Source organism: Trichosurus vulpecula, chromosome 4 (genome assembly GCF_011100635.1).
Source record: "Trichosurus vulpecula isolate mTriVul1 chromosome 4, mTriVul1.pri, whole genome shotgun sequence".
Lineage (NCBI taxonomy): Eukaryota > Metazoa > Chordata > Mammalia > Diprotodontia > Phalangeridae > Trichosurus > Trichosurus vulpecula.
The window spans coordinates 39959733-39972104 of record NC_050576.1 but is presented as its reverse complement, the minus strand read 5'-3'; the positions used below and the strand labels follow the sequence as shown (position 1 = coordinate 39972104).

At 40.8% G+C, this 12372-nt stretch overlaps 1 protein-coding gene across 2 annotated transcripts in view; it reads left to right on the top strand.

Annotated features, from left to right (window-relative positions):
* The window catches only part of LRRC8B (leucine rich repeat containing 8 VRAC subunit B), a 104323-nt gene that overhangs the window by 20096 nt on the left and 71855 nt on the right, over positions 1-12372 (top strand). The window lies entirely within an intron of this gene.

Below are 12372 nucleotides of genomic sequence, written 5' to 3'. Positions count from 1 at the left end.
TAACATTCTGACCTATTAACAAGTGAAATGGGCTGCCTTGGACATGGTGCTGCCCTTTCACTGGAGGTCTTCCAAAAGGTGTCCAGGATTGATCGGGATTCTTGTTTAGGTACCTGTTGTTCAAGAACCTCTTAAGTTCTGTGATTTAGACTCTGCCCTTCTTTCCTCAAATGGTCCCATAGGGGTCATAGCTTTAGGTCTGGAAGGGAGGACTGCTATGTGCATCTAGTCCAATCTCCTCATTTTCACCTAAGGAAATGGAGGCTTAGAAAAGTTAAATGACTTGCCCAAAGCCACACAGATTGTAAATAAGCATTGGAAGACAGGATTTGAAACTGGGTCTTTTGACTTCAGATCCACCTGTCCTTTTACTGTAATCATGTTTTGGTTAATGATGGTACTCTTGTTCCTGAGGGGAATTCATTTGTTTAAACGAGTGGTCCTTTAAACATGGGATTATTCCATTCTTTCAGACTCCAAATGTGTTTTATGGAGGTACATGCTAATCCTTGACTGATTTTGTTTTTACCTCCTCAGGCACATACCTTACCACTGACATATTGGGCAAGTTCTTATGGATTTACTTATTGTGATTCAGAACCTGCCTCTTTTTTTAAACTGTGCTTGCATTTTATCTTTCTAGGTTGTTTTTGAAGTATGGCCAAATTACTTGGTGCTGTAAAAAGTTCCAGCTGCTTAATTGCTGACCCAACAGGAACACTTAGGACACGTTAAAATAAATGGCCATCCCAGGACTGAATCAAAAAAGCCGCTAAACACTTTAGACCCTAGAACCATTATACACCTTTCATGGAAACTCTGACTTTGGTATTAAGTGTAGCTCAAGAGTACTTATTCCCTCAACATATAATCAAGGGAAGAACCATGGTCATGCTTTCTTCTTTTGGAAAAAGTCCTGGTGTACTTCTCCCCTAGAGGAAGCCCTCTACAGGATAAGACACGATCCCAGGTTCTCTAAATGACATGTTCCCTTCACTCACGAGAGTCCATTTTAAAAGATGGATTTTTAGCATCCTGGGAATTTAACATTTGTGTGTATTTCTGTCATTTTTGAGCAGCTGATATCATTGGACTTTACTGACCTAACGGCTCTTGTTTTTTTCTCTTTGGTATTCAGTTCCATCAGTTTTCATTGCTGAAATATCCTCTCCTTGTTCTAGTCTCATAATAGTTTGTTTTTTAAAGAACATGTGAGCGCTTCTCCCATTTTTAAAATAATCGCAAAAGATTTTTTATCAACTATGAACATTTCTGTTCCAGTTTATAACAAGAGAATTACTAAGATTTGAGGGTAACAGGTGGTATGGAGTGGTTAGGAATGGGGAATTGGAGTCAAAGACCTGAATATCTGTGGCACCTTGGTAGAAGAGTCATGTCCTCTCCTGGGGTCTTGATTTTCTTGATTTCCTCATCCATAAAATTGGGGAGAGAGGTAGGTGACTTCTGAGTCCCTTCCACCACTTTTTAATCTATGATCTATGATTTTTCTTTTTACTTTTTGAAGCAGCTAAATGGCAACGTGCATAGAGGGCTGGATTTGGAGTCAGGAAGAGCCGAGTTCAGATTTGGCCTCTTACTAGTTGAGTCATGCTGGGCACGGCTACTGACCTCACTGCTGTCAGCCTCAGTTTCCTCATCCATAAAATGGATCTTAATAACAGCACCAACCTCACAGTATTTTTGATGAGGATCAACTGAGATAACATTGTAAGGTGCTTTCCTTAAAGCCTATTCCTATGATTGCTATTCTTATTTTGAAAGACAACCAGCCTTCTGATTTCCATACAAAGCACTCTGATGTGATTTCTAAAGCTTTTTTGAAAAAGCCGTTTCTTGTCTTCACTCCTGGATGGAGGCAACACCTGGCAGCTTTTATATTTTATATTATGATATTAACAGATTGCTTTTGAACAAAGAAAGTGGATATTTTAGAATAAAGTTTGAAAGTCAAAGAACTGGAAAATGCCTCGGGGATGCTAATTGCATTGTTTCTAATATGTTAAGGGAAATGAGAGTCAGCTGTTGAGGAACTTCGCATTTTATATAATTTGTGGTGCACAAGGCATCAAACAGTTGTCTAGAGCGGTGTTTCTGAGGTGTGTCTTGTTCTGATGGGTGACGATGTTCTTTTGTTCTCCCTTCTGAAGCCTCCAAGATCACTTAGGGAACCTGCCATTACCCCGATTAGATCGTAATTAAGTCCCGACTAATAGGGAAGCTCATCTGACACTCTCTTTTCTGCTGATACTCTCACTCTTGTCTTTTCTGAAACTTGGGGACACAAAGCAATAGATGACTCCCTGTGTTCCAAGGCCAACAGCCAGCCTAGCTTCTGCCCTGAAACATTTCTGGCACAGATGACTTTGGTGAAGATTCTCCTTAAAAATTTTGGTATCAGATTTAAAAAAGAAAAAAATTGTCCTTATCCTAACCCTGGAGAAATTAGCAGTTAATTCAAAAGTGTATTTATTAAACACCTACCAGCATTTTGAGGCACTAAGGGGAAAGGGAAGGAAATAAGCATTTATGTAGTACCTACTATGCGCCAGGCATTGTGCTGAGCACTTTACAAATATTATCTCATTCTATCCTCATAACAGCCCTGAGAAGGTAGGTACTCTTATTATCCCCATTTACATTTATTGAGGAGACTGAGGCAATCAGAGGTTAAATGGCCTGGACAAGGTCACATAACTAGTGAGTGTCTGAGGCTGGATTTTAACCAAGTCTTCCCGTTTATCCACTGTACTACCAGCGACCACAGAATTAGATATAATAGAAAATAAGGTAAAGCCTTGCTCTCAAAGAACTTAGTCATAACCTAGGTAGGGAAGTCAGTTGTATGAGCAAGGATAATACTAGAAATGATAAAAGTGAATGATTCAATGGATGTCTCACGAAAGTGACAAAACATCTGATCCAGACAGGATTGCCTGTGGATGTTGAGCTCTTTGTGCTGGGGATGCCAAGAGTTTTTTGTTTTGTTTTTTGCCTTCACCCCTCCAAACTGGACTAGAAAGGGCTCTACCCTATGGTTAAGGGGTACTTACTGATCTAGCTAGTTGCTTGTGGCAAGGCACAATGAAAAGGGACTCCCCATACTGGCTCTGTCATGGGAAGTCACTTCTTCTCTTAGCCTCATTTAAGTGAGTGAGTTATATGAGCAGGAACCTTAAGCCCTTTTCCAGCTCTGGTTATATGATCCTTTATTTTCAGGATGGGATTTGTCCCCTTCCCCCCCGCAAATATACAATTTAGTCTTTGCCCATGAGTCATTCCTGGGGAGCGGGCTGGGGGAAATAGAATATACATGGTATGGCACAGGAACAAGCACTGGCTCTGGATTCAAAGGTTCTAAGTTTAGGGCCCTCTTCTAATACCTGGGTGACCTTGGACAGGTCCCTTTATAGTCCTGAGCCTCAGAGGGCTGGACTTGGTGGCCTCAGCTCCTTTCCAGCTCTAAATCTGTGAATTTATAGCCAAATGCTGAATTAAATACAACTAACATTTATTGAGCTCCTACTGTTTGTTATATACAAGAAAATCGTGAAGAGGTTACAAAGAAGAGGACTCAGGATGGTGGGAGCCTTAGGGAGTCAACCACATAGGAATACTAGCAAGATAAAACCGAAGCATGTTAGATGCGGAGAACCAGGAGACAGCAATTTTATTAAAGGCGAAGAAAAGACAATATTCTGAAAGAAGAAATTGTCTGCCATATCAGAAACTGCAGAGAAGGCAAATGGGTCCCTGGGGGCATTGGGAAAAAGCCATTTGATGGAGAGTTGAGACCACTGGCAACTCCGGAGAAGGCAGTTTCAGTAATTTTGGGTCAAAGCCAAATTTCAAGGGGTTGATAAGTAGTGAAAGTTTAGAGGCAATGAGTATAGAATACTTTGTGAATAACATAATGTCTGAAAAGTGCAATAAAGTGAAGCACAATAAGATGAGGTATACTTGTCAAAAAAAAGAAAAAGAAAACTTTGTGGGAGTTTGGGTGTGAATGAGACATGGGACATGCTTCTTCAGTGAAAGGATGGCAGGATTACCTTCCCAGATCTCTAGGTCTCAGTATTCACTTTCACCTCAAATATTCCTGTTGTGCTTTGTATAGTTCCCCAATTTCCCCAATCATTTTTAAAATTATTTATACATGTCAGATTCTCCAGTAGAATCTAGGTTTCTTGATGACATGGACTATTTAGCTTTTGTCTTTGATTTTGAGGCATAACTAATAGAAACTACAAGCTCGTGGAGCTGTAATGGTCCTCGTAGGCTGTCTAATCATGCCTTTTCCTCATTTGGGGATCAGCAATGTTCCTGAAAGGGGATTATCCACCCTCTGTTCTGGTGGATCCTGCCCGGAAGTTCATTATTTAATAATGTAGTCTATTCCATTTTCATTGTTAGCCCTTATGCTGCCCATGAATGAATAAATGAACTTATTAAGTTCTTATTGTATGCTAGGCACTGCACTAAGTGTTGTATGGTGGGTAAGAGATGAAATGACTGAGGAAGCATATTGATTTATTAAGCAGTGCATGACAATTGCCCGACAAATCAGGACCAATTGCCTTCTTCAGCTTTGGCACCGGACCCCTAATACAGAGGGAGACCCCCTTCTACACATTAAAAACAATTAATCAGATAAGATCAATTAATTAGAAGGAAATAAAATACAACATTAGCTAATCTGATCTCTAACTGGAGGAAAGATTAGAGCCTTTCCAAGTTGGGAGGGAGAGAGTGGACCGGTGCAGTTCCCTTAATTCAAAAAAGGAGGTGTCCCACTCCCTAACGTGTCTGTAAACCATCAAAGGAACGTGGAAACAATAACTGACTGATCAGTATGGGGCGAGTTTTCAGATAAGATGTATAGGCAGCTCAAGAAGTACAATTGTGAGAAAACTCCTTGCATCAGTCTTTGGATCTGATTCAGTTTCTGGTCAACATAACCTAGGTCCTTGTTTAAGGGTCTCTAAACAGCAGGTAGAGGTGGTTCAGCTTCTCAGCCACACAGATCTTGGTTCAAACAATGCAACGAAGTTTTCTCCCAATTCTCACAATTGAACAATGTTCTCTCATAAGACAGCATTTGGACTAAACCCATAAAAGGGAAATGAGTTAGCTCCAGAATTGAGTCACAAGATGGAGTCAGTGAGGTTCACTCAGTTCCCACCACTACTTGCTGTTCTAATCCCCCCAATTCCCTCAGTTTGCCCACCTGGGAATACCAGTAAAAAATCAAGACAAGCTTTCTCTCTCAAGGAGCTCACCCTCTAATACAGGGAGACTAGACTTGTAAGAGTTTTCATTTGCACATTGAAAGAAAGGCTGAGTGGCCCTCAGGGTGCAGCAGCAAAGCGCATGGTGACACATCTTCTTTAAAATCATTTTCATTGATAAATTCATAGCTATTTCTGATGTTGAATCATTTGATGATGTCATGGACTTTGATAACGAGAATTTTCTGAGTAGATAGTCATCGCAGCTGCTTAGGTGATGAGGGCTTCAACTCTTGCAAAGGTTGTTGATGCACCAGATTGTGCCTATGGAGGCTGGACTGAAAGCAGGGCTGATGATCTGGGAGCTGGGGGAGGGGCTGCTATTCTTGAACTCTTCAAACTTATCAAATGCTATTCATTTTCCCATCATTTCTAGCTCATCAGTTGGATTGAACAGTCCAACTCCTCTCCCACAGCAGAGCTCTCAGATCTTAAAGACAGCTGTCATGCCTTGATGTCTTTTCTTCTTCAGGTTAAACACCCTCATTTCCTTCAACCATTCCTTACGTGACATGCTTTCATTCAGATTCCATCCAGAGCTCACATCTGTTCTTTTCTGTAGGAGTCTGAGTTTGTCAATGGCCTTCTTAAAATATAACAGCAAATGCTGCTACATTTATAGTGGAGCAGTGGATTGGCCAAGCAATTTGGAATATGCATCAAAAATCCCTAAACTTAACCTTTTGACCCAGTGCTGCTACTATTGGACTTATGCCCTGAGGAGGTCAAAGAAAGAGGAAAAGGCATTGGATGTACCAAAATATTTATAATAGCTATTTTTTTAGTGTTGTCAAAGCTTTGGAGACTAAAGCAGTGTTCATCAGTTGGGAAATAGCCGAACAAGTCATGCTATATGAATGTAATGGAAATAAAGAGATAGTTTCACAGAAACCTGGGGAGATTTGTATGGATTGATTCAGAGTGAAGTTAGAAGAACCAGGACAACAATTTATAGAATAGTGTCAATATTGAAAAAAATGAACAATATCGAAAGACTTAAAAATTCTGAACAACACAATGATTCATTCATGATGCCAGTAGCTGGGTGATGAGAAATGCTACCTATCTCTTGACAGACAGGTGATAGACTCAGGGTGCAAGATAAGAGGCACATTTTTGGACATGGCCAATATAGGAATCTGTTTTGCCTACTTCCCTCCCAAGGGAAGAGGAAGAAATAAATGCTTGATCATTTTTTTAATTTTATTTTTAATTTATGGGACAGAACAAGTTTTTCCATAACATAGCACAACAAAAAAAAAGATTGCATATGAAAATGTAAATCTGCTATGGACAACTTGCTATTCCTTTCAAATATGAAACAAAATTATCATGTACATTTCTTTTTTTTTTACTTCCCTCCACCCATCCTAAAGATTACCATCACTAGACACAAATAGGTACATATATGTAAAATTATTCTATATGTATTTCTATTTATCTTCTCTGGATACAGCATCTTTCTTCATGTGTCCTTAATAGTTAATTTGGGTATTTATAATTAAATTTTTTCTAAAATTTAAAGTGTGATGCACAGAATGGAACATAACATTCTAGGTGTGTTATGTATGACTTGTTCAGAGTAAGAGTGGTACTGTCACCTTCCTCATATCAAACACACTACTTACATTTCTGTATTCTAAAATGGGTTTAACTTTTTGGGGGCTTCTCTGGCATGCTTACTAACCTACACTGGGCTTATTAAAACCCTCACCTTTCACATGAAGAGTTGCCCTTTCTCATATACCTAGGCTTTTAATCTAATGAAGGACTTTAAATTTTCCCTATCCAAATTTTATCTTGATAATTTTGCTCTGTCCCAACTTTGTGTTAGCTGCATGTCTTCTAGATCTTCAAGGTTGTTGCTGTAAAACAAAGCTCTTTGGCTTGCTACTGGAGCCTTGCCTCCAAACAGTTAATAATCAATCCCCAATCTTTAGGCACAATTTTATAACAATATATGAATTCACCAATTATGCAGTCATCTAGTTCTTTTCGTCCATCTTGCCCATTAGGATATCATGAGAAATTTTGTCATATACGTTGCTGAAATCAATATGTATTAATTTTATATGTGTGTATATATATGTATATGTGTGTGTGTGTGTATATATATGTATACACACACACACACACACACACACACACACACACACACACATATATAAAATTAAAATATATTCCCGGGCCCCTCATCTACCAGGCTAATATGAAAATGCACAAAGTGTCTTGCACATGGAACTCCTGCCAATGTGGACCACAATCTGTTTGCTGTCTTGCCCCCAACATTGACTGGTCCAAACCTTCTCATTTTTCCTGAGGCCTCCCATGGCACACCTTCCCTTATACGCTCAGCTGAGGATTTGGTATCATACTTCATGGCAAAAATTGAGACCATTCCTGGAGATCCCTCCTTGCTCCCCTCATTTTCATCTCACATCATTCAAACATCTTCCCACACTATCTCCTCCTTCACCCCATTCTTCTTTCCAAAACCAGCCCCTCTACATGCTACCTTGATTCCCTCCCCTTGTCTTTTATAGCAGGTTGACTCCACTGTCACCCCCACTCGTATCTTTTCTCTTCTCTTCTCTTCTCTTCTCTTCTCTTCTCTTCTCTTCTCTTCTCTTCTCTTCTCTTCTCTTCTCTTCTCTTCTCTTCTTTCTCTCTCTCTCTCTCTCTCTCTCTCTCTCTCTCTCTCTCCCTCCCTCCCTCCCCTGACTCCTACTGCTGCTACAGACATGCTCACATCTCCTCCAACCTTAAACACTTCACTAGACACTTTCATTCCAGCTAGAGATCACCCTGTACTTCTCTTCTTCTTTGTGGCTAAACTCCTGGAGAAAGCTAGCCACACTCAAGCCTCCACTCCCTTTTCACCCTCTTCTAAATCCCTTGTATTCTGGCTTCCAACACCATCATTCAACTGAAACTGTTCTTTCCAAAGTCACTAATATTCTCTTATTTACCAAAGCTAATGGCCTTTTCTCAGTCTGTGTTCTCCTTGATTTCTCTGCAGTCTTTGACACTGTTCACTTCCTTCTGGATATTCTCTCAGTTCTTGTGACACTACTTCCTCTTATTCCATCTGACTATGCCCTCTTAGGCCCCTTTGCTGGTTTTTTACCATATTGTCCACTGTGGATGGTTCCCCCCAAGGCTCTGACCTAGACCCTTTTCTTATTTCGCTCTGAACTGTCTCACTTGGCGATCTCATCAGCTCCCATGGTTTTAGTTATCTCTATGTAGATGATGTTCTGATTTATATTTCCAACCCCGGGCTTTCTCCTGAGCTCCAGCCTTAGATCACTGATTGCCTTGTGTGCATCTTGAATCGTATATCCAGTAGGAATCAGTTGTGGGGCGGGATACTGGTGAAATCAAGCAGATATGAAGTAACCCCTCTTCCTGAACCACCACATTCACATTTATACTCTCCTAACACCAGCTAGGTCTGTTGCATGTGAGGAATTTTTGGTGCTGATCTGTGGTAGTTTGGGTTAGTCTTGCCCTGAGGTAGATTAACCAAGGGACCCAGCTGAACTCCAATTACTTGCTCTCCTACTATCACACAGTTCTGAATCTTGTTCTCAGAGGACACGGTAATGAAACATACTTCTCTGTGTTAGTCGATTTTGATTTAACTCTTTTTCTTTGGTATAGGAAACAGACAGAAATCTGAAAATGACTAGTGTAAAAAACCATAAATATCAGAGGCATTTAAAAACAAAAAAAACCAGTGTTGCTCAGGAGAGGAGATTGCTCTAAGGAGAAAGGCTGAGAAGTGCCCAGCAGTTGTTAGGTATTAAATGTATATGTGCACATATATTACCACTCCCATTGGATTTTAAACTCCTTGGGGACAAGCAGAAAATATTTATGTCTCCCTAATGAGTGGGGAACCTGCAGCCTCAAGGGCATATGTGGCCTTTTAGGTTCTTGAATGCAGCCTTTTGACCGAGTCCAAGTTTTACATGACAAATCCTTTCACTAAGGGGATTTGTCCTGTGAAGCTTGGATTCAGTCAAAGGGCTGCACTTGAGGACCTAGAGGGCTACATATGGCCTCTAGGCCGCAGGGTCCCCACCCCTGCCATAACACAATGTTCGTACAGAGTAGGAACTTAATGAATGTTTGTTCACCTAAAAATAAAATCCTTCTAAATATGGTAAAAGCCAATCTTGACTAAAGTAGTTGGATTAAGAAGAAGGCTTTATAAAATTAGATGTAAAGATTAAGTAGGATTCGGATATGCAAAGAAGAGGAAGGAGAACATCCCAGTTTTGGAAATACATAAGCAAAAAGGGACAGAGGTAGTTTTTTAACTTGATGTCTCTGTGAAGAGATATGGTTTGAGAGGAGGATTCACACTATGGAAGAGTAGGAGAGGAGCTTGTCTAGTTCATGTGGGGTGGGAGGCATGTGGATTGCATAGGGTCCAGCCAGAGTCAAGAATGTGATCTTAATTCAGCAGGTGATGGGGAGCTACCATAGGCTCTTCAGCAGGAAGGGATATACTGAAGATATCTCAGGAAGATGGATGCAGTGGTGGTACATAGTACACATAGGACTGGGAAAGAGTGAAGGTGGGGAGACCAGGTGGGATATAGAAGGCCCAGACTGGCCTGGTGACATCGAAAATGGAAAGGAAAGGTTGAGAAACTCAAATTACATTGAGAAGGAAAAATTAACAGGCAACAGTACTTCATGTGATACAGGAAAAGGAGAAAGGAGAGCTGAGGTTTTTTTGGTTAGTATGCTGTCTGTTGGGAAAGGTTGGCTGATGTCCATGGTCTAGAGTCTTCTAGGTCCTTGGGTGCGGCCTTTTGACTGAGCTCAAGTTTTATGAACAAATCTTCTTATTAAGGAGATTTGTTCCATGAAGTCTGGATTCAGTCAAAGGGCTGCACTTAAGGACCTAGAGGGCCACATGTGGCCTCAAGGGCACAGGTTCCCCACCCCCGGGGACCTAAGATAGGGAACTCCTATTGAGGGAAATCCCTCTACCAATTCAGAACAGTAACTATTCCACAAGTCATCTTGAAAGAGAGTATCTGGAGGACCCAGATAAAGACTGAAGCCAAACCAAGAAAGAATAAAGAGCAAATTCACAGTTCTGTTTCTGTTTCATTTTTCTATGATCAATACTAATTATGAGTTTAAAGAAATATGCCTTAATATTAGAGGCGTTGAGCTTGATAGACTTAAGAACTCTGACTTCTGCATGACCAAACTTGTTTCCTGGAATCTGATGGTGTGCTACCCATCTCTTGCCAGAGATGTGATGACCTCAAAATGCAGAATGGGACATGTTTTGGGGCATGGACAATGTGGGGAAAAAATTTTTTTTTGCTTCATTGCATATATGTGTAACCAGGCTTTGAGTGTGCTCAGTTTGCCTAATGTGGAGCCCAGTGTGTCCCCATTCATGAGTGAGATAACCTCCTTTGATTAGCTGCCTGTATCTTTAAAACTAGGTAGCTATGTGGTGCAGTGGTGCTTGAGTTCAAATCTGGCCTCAGACCCTTATTAGCAGTGTGACCCTGGGCAAGACACTTAACGCTGTTTGCCTCAGTTTTCTCATCTGTGAAATGAGCTGGAGAAGAAAATGACAAACAACTCCAGTATATTTGCCAAGAAAACCCCAAATGGGGACACAAAGAGTCAGACACGCCTGAAAAACAAATGTATCTTTAATACTAGTGAGACTGAGCTGGTCTTCTCTCTCTTCCACCATATTTTTGACTGTGCTCTCAGCTACTGTGCCCAGCATGGATGCCATGAACTGAACCAATGAGAAGGGGGGGGACTTGTCCTTCTCTTGTCTCCCACTTTTACCCAGACTCCAAGAAACGGTCTGGAGGTTTTTGTTTCTGTTCTGATTGTTTCTGCTGTCCTCAGTTTCTGGTACTGGAGGTGATCCCCATGGGAACTGGGAGTTTGAGTCGTGGCAGTCTTGAAGCTAGTATCACAGGAGGGGTGGTGCAGCCAGCTAGGCCCCATAGAAGCCCTGAGAAGCCAAGGTACCTGGGACTAAAGCCCAAAGCAGGTTTTGGACTTTGCTCAGATGATCTTTGCAAGGGATTGCAAAAAGTTTTTGCTTGGGAGAGGAATGTAACCCCAATTCCAAAACCCATTGATACAGAACTCTCTCCTCATTGGTGGACATGAATGCCCCACCCTGTGTGAGAGGCAGGGTGGAATTGTTGAAAAGATGTTGGAAATGATAAACTCAGCCTCACCAGTTTTAAGACGCAGGCAGCCAAGGAAAGTAGGCTGTCCAACTCATGTGCTAGGAGACAGCAACCTCCATGTTAGGCAAACATCACTGGAGAAGCCACTTCATACTTATTACAGGGTTTTTGTTTGCTTTATTCATTTAAATTGGGGATGGGGTGGGAGGGAGAGAAAACAGATGCTTGTTAACTGAAAACAATAAAAATGAAAGATTAAAAATTAGATTGTAAAAGCATAAAGGTATTGATCTAAACCCTGGCTTTCTGTTGTCAGATGCAAAATTTATGAAAATGAAAACACTCTAAATTACTAATGGTTATAAATAAGGTAGCTTCTCTTTCCTAAATAATTAGTTCGGGGAGTAGAATTGTAAACCGAACACTGGCGAAATCGCTAATCGTTCTTTCTTGCTGAAGACATGAAGTCAGTGTTGGCTCTGAGGTGTCTGTGCCAAAGAGTCTAAAGTTTGGTCTGTGAATTTAAAATAAATAAATACAACTCCACCTGCATCTCCATCTCTAAGGAGATGGTTTTAGAACACTCCCTTCTGAACATTTTCCGTGAATAATTCAAATTTGGCAATAAATTTCCTATGATCACAGCCATAGTTCCTCCAGAAAGCATAAGTGTTCTAGAAAGAAGTTGTATTGGGAGATATTTTGTATTTATTAATACCCTTTTGAAGATAAACCATTAATACCCATTTGAAGACACGATAATATTTTGAAGTAAGCAGTTTGTTTTCACTACCTTCCCATTCTGTGCCTTTTTCCTCCCTCCCCCTGTCCCTCCCGATTTTTAGTGCGCTTCCATTATTTACTCTCCTCAC